The following is a 7,120-nucleotide window of genomic DNA, read 5'->3' as shown; positions in this document are numbered from 1 at the left end:
TCGAGTACATAGTTTTGTGGCTCATTGTATTATGCAAGCAAGCTGTATTTTGTTAGAAAGAAGTTTATAAATAGATTTATTAGGCTCCATTATATTGTGTCAAGAGCCAGAGATCGAATGTCTAAGTTTCTATTTTTATTTCTGATGTATAGTAAGAATACTTAATTTTTGTGTCAAGAGCCAGAGATCGAATGTCTAAGTTTCTATTTTTATTTCTGATGTATAGTAAGAATACTTAATTTCTGATGTATAGTAGGAATACTACTGTTACATATAGGAAAATTTAAAAGAAAATGTATAGAAATCTCAGCGAATGTACTCTTTTTTCTATTAAGAAAATAAAGCTTTTCTTTCGATTGAAAGAAAAAAAAGTTGGCTAGAAGTTGAATGTGGGCAATCTGATGGGCTTAACCAAGGTTTTGGTCAAATACTAATAGAATTCGGGCAAACTGACGGGCTTAACCAAGGTTTTGGTCGAATACTAATAGAATTCCATTAACTAGATTTTTTTGTTCAGAATTGAGATTTTCCCAAAATATTTCTTAATATTATTCGTGTTATGTGATTTTACATTTTATACATAACAGCAGGCTCTTCGGGATTGGCTGGCCGAGTGACCATCATTTTCTTTTGGCGTGCTTTTGATTTTTTCAATTTCTTTGGTTCTTCGTAAACCAGCCATTTACTGGTGCGACCTTGTGCTAAGAAGGGCCGTTTCATGCCATTGGTTCTATTTAAAATATTTTTTCTAATCAATTTTGTTGGCCTCTTGATTAAGATGGTCAGAAACAGCTAATTTTTTTTTAGAGAAATCTAACCAGGGCACTTTAATGATAGAGATAGATTTAGTACAATAATTATAATCCAAATTATCGAAAACTTTTACCAATTTTTCTTAAAATCAACCTTAATTTCTACTATTTTTCCGAACTTATTTAAACTACACTCTAATTAAAATAAATATAATTTATTAAAATTATAAATTTACATTTATAATACTAAATTTATATATTTTAAAGTTCAAAATGTATCCTGAAAAATACTGCAATATAAACTATTTAAACTCGAAGATAATAATTTGATGAAAAACTAAAACAGAATTCCCCAATTCATTCAATGAAATTTGAAACGGGTTAAATAATAGATATGAAAGACAATTTCCCGATTTCTACCAGTCTATTTTGTATTTAGCGCTCGAGTGTTCGCAAAAGATTATGTCTAGTCAAACCTTGAGGTATAAAATACTCTCAAACTTCATCATTTTTTATATTAATTTTTTTTTTTTTTATGGTATAAATTCGAAGGTGGTAAAGATTATATATATATATATATATATATATATATATATATATATATGATGTTTTATATTTGTGTGAGAGAATAACAGTTGTTTCATGTTTTATACGCGTGTGTGAGAGAATAACATTTGTTTCGTGATCACATTATATTATGCTTGTTTGAGAAAATAGTAAAAATAAATTAAAATGAGTATATTATAAATTTTTGAAATATAAAAGACATTAAAATTAAAAAGGTAGATATAAATTGGTAAAAAAATAAAATGAGTATATTATAAGTTTTTGTGATATAAAATATATTAAAATTAAAAAGGTTGATACAAATTGGTAAAAAAAATTAAAATGACTATATTACAAGTTCTTGTGATTTTAAGGACATTAAGATTAAAAGGATGAATACAAATTGGTAATTAGGCAAATTTCATACTCTAATACATTTTAATTCATCATTGTAATTTTTAATTGAAATATTATGTAAATGAAACAAAAGGTTTAAAGTAATAGTTATTGCACAAAATACTTTAACAGTGTGAGATTCAGAAACTGCTAAAATAACAGTTTAATTAATTATAATATTTGAATGATCTATTTTAACAAATATTCTAAAACATGTACAATTATAATATTTGGTGTGTTAATATATATAAAACTTGATTGTTTATTTATATTTCAATTTAACTTTGATCGTTTATTCAATAATACTTTCGAATTGGATGAATCAGTGTGAGAATATTTTTAGGAACAAAATTATTATTTTTTGCTTGGACAAGGCCATTCCAAAATATTCAGGAAATCGACCATTAAAAGAATCGCTGTACATATATGCTAACAAATATACATAATTTAGAGGTTGGAATGAATATTCAGTCTATGAATTAATACATTCGGTGTGAGGTTGGAATGAATATTCGGTCTATCAATTAATAGATTCGGGGACGAGTCTCTCCACTCTCGCTTGAATCATCGTGTCGACTGTCAGACAATATGTTTTGCTTCACAAACAAGTTGGAGGTCTCTGATTTACTTTTGGTTGAATCTTTGTACCCTTCTTTCTTCTTTAATGGCTTTGGCTTGAGAAGGACATTGGATCTCTGATTCATCAAAAGCCTCACGATGTCTCTTTTAGCTGTGGATCTGAATGGACAGTTGGAACTCAGGTAACCGTCCACAAGATGGAGATACGCTTCCAGATCATGACAGCAGCTCATGTCTGCATCGGGTTTCAGATATGGAGAATACTTGTTGTTCACACGAAGCTCGGTCCCAACATGACAGTAAGCCCATGGCATCCTGTCTAGAACGTCGAAGATCTTCGACACAACTACATATTTTGAGCGTTGCTGCTGCAGAATCCAGCGCTCGTTGAGCAACAGGCCCGGAACCTTGGTGACCACATCGTGGGTGTTGACTATTCTCAGCACTTTGCATCCCATTTCCTCCATTTTATCAGCCCACGCACGGTTACCCACTCGTGGCCCGCCGAAAGAAAACACAGTCAATGGAATTTTAGCTTTACCTGCAGCATTCTCGTTGGAATTGAGCTCTTGACCAATCTGGTAAGCCGTTAGAACAGCCAAGGCTGCACCCAAGCTGTGACCAGTGATTGTAATACTGATTTCTTCGCCCTTGTATAAATCTACCAATCTTCTGACCTCGTTCACCACCTGATCCGAAGCGCTCTCGCCTTCGGGGTTCTTGGTAGTGAAAAGACTCCAAAACCCACTCTCCACCTTGGGCTCCAGGCAACACCCTGAAGGGTATTTTCTTTTGCTTTTAGTCTTTGTCACTGCGGGCGTGAGAACGTCCTTTAGATTTTCTGCCCATTCCAATGGCGTCACGGTTCCTCTGTACGACACAACGATGTCTCTCCTCCCAAGCCTGCTGATCTCCTGATCGTCGTTGCAGACGGCCACGAAGCCCACCCAGCTGCTTCGTCTGGACACCCAATCTAATCCATCCGACGATAACCTCTGCGTTAACCACACGGGAAGCTGGATTCCTGAAGTGGCATGGATGTGCTGCGTTATATTATATCCAGAGTTCTTCAGCCCCGCTTTGTCAAGCAACGAACTCTCGTTGTATTTACAGCACCCATAGTCTTGGGACTTGGGATCGAAGTCCATGGCGTTGTAGGTGGCCTGGACGAAATCGCCATATTTGACAATCTCTCGTCTCAAATTTTCATCCAAGGGGTCCAACAGGCCTTCCCAGTTGTTACATCCCTGATACTCCCGCCATTTCTCCCCCAGCTTTTGCTTGGGCGATTTGATGGTCGAATCACACAATATTCTATACTGGGAACCCAGCTTTTCAATCGGGCTGTATATCGGTCTGACCTCCGGAGTCTCTGTGGATGAATATCCCCATAATTTCGCTAAGTTAACCAGAGTTTTCTTCAAAGGCTCGATTCCATCACTGCTCTTATAATCTTGTGCCGCCACAACTCTGAGTCGGAGTTCCTGGGGATTCTTCAGTGCATTAATGTGGAGGGATTCGTTGCCATTGGGAACGCCGGAAAATCTAGAGAGACCAGCTCGGCGACAGTATAATCGAGTACTACAACCCCTAATCGCCGACGTTGGGGTTGTAGACAACACAGCAGTATGCATACAGAACCCAAAGACCGCTAACAACTTCAGAATTCTGTAGGCCGACCGTGGTGGGAAACATTTTAGCTCCAATACAATGTGTTATACGCCCGAGAATGCAAATAGCATAAACAGAAATCAAAGTTATGGAATAAGTCAATGAGATGGAGGAGGCATTCTGATTTTGGGCGGCAAGAGATAGTGAATATGATGAATCACTATGACGGATAGCTTACAACGGACTCAAGCTCCACCTTCCCAAGCAATTCTGCGAGTTGCCAAGGATGTCATTCCCCGATGACTTCCCGATATATCCGTCGAGGGAGCAATTTATCGAGTCTTGGAGTCGTATGCAAGGAGAGTCGAACTCAGTCCCAGCTTCAACGTGCGTGTTCAGACTGCGAAACGAAATATGATGAGACTTGTGGGTTGTGGAGAGTTAGTACTGTTAAGATCAATTAACCCAAAAGGGTTAGGTTGTAAATGTGTTATAAAATCTACACAGATGAATCTAGCTAGTAAAGGTTGAACGCACAGCTTTGCAGAGCAAAAACACTAAACACCATAGTGGTGATCAATGAGAAGACTCAACAATGAGCAAGAAGAGAACTGGCCAGTTGCGGAGTGAAAGAATGAGCAAATCAGGGAGTAAATCATGCAGAAGAACTAACCAATTGCGTAGTTAAAGAAGGAGCAAATCAGGGAGTAAATCATGTAGAAGAACTAACGAGTTGAAGGAGTAAATCATGCAGAATGAATCTTGCATATAGTCCCATGCTCTAACTAAAAGTCTGCATGTAGGTGTGTAGTAGTTCCAACACCCCCCCTGAACACCACTATGGGGAAAAATAGAAAATGGGTCCGGCAACTAAGGCCAAAGGTCACCCAAAATACAGTGCAACTTATACTAAAATTGAGGAAAGAGGGAAAACCTCATGGGAAAACCCCCCCCTCAAAATACAATGTAATCAAAAGAAAAGAGGAAGAAAAGACAGTTGCTAAGCAACTATGTCCTTCACTCCAAGACGATCACGCAAGAGCGAAACTTCTGCTCAATGAATGTCTTGGTGAAAATGTTTGCAGTTTGTTCTGCTAAAGGACAGAACTACAAATCAATGACCCGATCATGTACTAAGTCTCTGATGTAGTGCATATGGATCTCTACGTGCTTTGTCTGCTGCCGCTGTACTGGATCCCTGCAAAATTTGAGAGTGCTCTAGTTGTCACACCAAATGACAATGGGCTGGTGGAATTGGACGCCTAACTCAGTGAGGAAGTGCTGTAGCCACAGAGCCTAAATGGTGATGTTGACTACTCCTCTGTACTCGGCCTTAGCTGAAGAGAGAGCAATAGCAGTCTAATTCTCGCTCAACCAACAGATAGGGCCAAATCCTAGACTGAGTGAATATCCGGAGGTGGACTTGCGATTAATGTTGTCTCCCACCCAATCAGAATCTGTGAAGCCAAGGAGATTCAATGCAGTGCTTGCTGCATAGTGAATCCCGAAGGTGATGGTGCCCTACACATATCGGAGGATGCGCTTGGCAGCATTCCAGTGTAACTCATGCGGCTCTTGCATGTATCTGGAAACTACCCCTACTGCATATGAGAGATCCGGTCTGGAGTGGGTGAGGTACAATAAGCTCACCACTAGCTGTCGGTAGAGAGTGCTGTCAACTAATGGCGTGTCACCTCCATCCTCAAGGCAGACCCCAGATAGAAAAGAAGTCGGTGTTGGCTTGCAGTCAGTCATGCGAAATCTCTCCAGGAGATCCCGTGCATACTTAGCCTGAAAGAGTTTGATGCTTGTGGCATCCTGGCTGATCTTAAGACCAAGAAAGAAGTGTAATGGACCCATGTCCGTCATCAAGAACCTATCATGCAAGGACCTCTTGACTGTAGCAATGGCTGAAGCCGAGTTGCCAGTGATTAGGAGATCATCTACATACAAAACCAAGATAAGAAGAGAATCGTGTGTCCTGAGCATGTAAACATTCGGATCAGACTTACATTTTTCAAAGTTTTGTGATAAGAGAAAAGAATCCATCCTCACATACCAAGCTCTCGGGGCCTGCTTAAGGCCATAGAGAGATTTCTTCAGTGTGCAGACCAAAGATGAATCCTGAATGAAACCATGTGACTGATCCATGTAGATCTCCTCAGATAGATCTCCATGAAGAAAGGCATTCTTCACATCCATCTGATGTACTTCCCACCCCTGGGCAGCCGCAATGGCAAGTGTAAGGCGTATGGAATCCATATTTACTACTGGAGCAAAGGTCTCATCATAATCAATGCCATGCACTTGTTGGAAGCCTTTGGCTACTAGCCTTGCTTTCTGTCTGGTGATTTGCCCATTTGCAACACTCTTGGTCCTGTAGACCCATTTGCATCGGACAAGTTTCCTTCCTAAAGAAAGGGGGACCAAATCCCAGGTCTGGTTCTCGAGGAGGGAGTTATACTCCTCCTCCATGGCGGACTCCCAAGATGGATGCCGAGCAGCCTTAGCATAAGACTGTGGATCAGAAGACTGAACCAAATGACAATGCCAGGATGGTGATGGTTCAGTGGCAGTGAGGACAAGAGGAGGCTCAATAAACTCTGAGCTAGTCCTCTACAGATCAGAATTATCCCCCACAAGACCATTTCTAGTAGGTGGGGGGTCTTGTGCATATATCTCACGTAAGCTCCATGTTCTCTGATTTATGACAGGGGAATATGATTCACTGCTGGAAGCCCGATCTGGGCTTGGATGTGGATTATCATTTGCATGCACTAGATTTGTATCTAAAGACTCTATCTCTATATCTACATGCTCTATTTCAGCATCTGCATGCTCTGTATCTGCATCTGAGTGTACTGAGTCATCATCTCGGACATGAGGTAGATAAAAGGTGTCTGCATGCGGCGATTGAGGTGCATGCGAGAGACTTTCCTCAAATTTGACACTTCGCTCAATGATGAACTTGTTTGTAGAGAGAATCAGGAGTCAGTATCCCTTCAAACCATCAGGGTATCCAACAAAGATGCACTCAATGCTTTGTGGATCAAGAGCTTTCCTCTTTTCAGAGGGGATCCTGGCCCATGCTCGGAAGTGGGTGACCTCTGGTTTAGTGCCGCTCCAAGCCTCAAAGGGGGTCTGATCTTTGACAGACCTATGAGGAGATCTATTCTGAATGTAGTTAGCACAATTAAGTGCTCCAACCCATAGCTTATGAGGCAGTGACTTAGCAT

General features: G+C 39.9%; 1 pseudogene; it reads right to left on the bottom strand.

The window, feature by feature from the left end:
• Positions 1-2,218: 2,218 nt before the first annotated feature.
• LOC149166286 (phospholipase A(1) DAD1, chloroplastic pseudogene) lies at positions 2,219-3,907 on the bottom strand (annotated as a pseudogene).
• Positions 3,908-7,120: the final 3,213 nt, after the last annotated feature.

This window comes from Pinus tabuliformis, chromosome 5_1 (assembly GCF_031772625.1).
Source record: "Pinus tabuliformis cultivar Carrire ecotype Pingquan chromosome 5_1, CPIR1, whole genome shotgun sequence".
In the NCBI taxonomy this organism is placed as follows: Eukaryota; Viridiplantae; Streptophyta; class Pinopsida; order Pinales; family Pinaceae; genus Pinus; species Pinus tabuliformis.
Note: the sequence above shows the minus strand (reverse complement) of the source record. Positions and strands in the feature narration are given on the sequence as shown.